Raw genomic sequence first — 365 nt, forward strand, 5'->3', positions numbered from 1 at the left:
GGGGAGGAGGAGGAAAGGAGGGAAGGAGCAAAGGAAGAAAGAAGACAAAAAAGAAAGGAAAGAAAAAGAAGGTAAAACAAAGGAAGGAAAAGGATCGAAAAGAAAAGAAGAAAAGGAAGGTGAAAGATAGAAAGCAAGAGAGGGAGAGAAATAAGATGAGAAAATAGAAAAAAAAAGAAATGAAAGAGAAAGAAAGGAAGGAAAAAGAAAGAAAAGTCAAGGAAGGAAGCAGAGAGAAAGAAGGAAGACAGAGGAGAGAAAAGACAGAAAATAAGAGAAAGAAGGAAAGGAGAGAAGGAAGAAAGAGAAAGAAGAAAGGAAAGAAAGAAAGAAAGAAAGAAAGAAAGAAAGAAAGAAAGAAAGAA

This window comes from Petaurus breviceps, unplaced genomic scaffold, assembly GCF_028583685.1.
Source record: "Petaurus breviceps papuanus isolate PSGF00001 unplaced genomic scaffold, PetGlider_PUasm1.0 207, whole genome shotgun sequence".
In the NCBI taxonomy this organism is placed as follows: domain Eukaryota; kingdom Metazoa; phylum Chordata; class Mammalia; order Diprotodontia; family Petauridae; genus Petaurus; species Petaurus breviceps.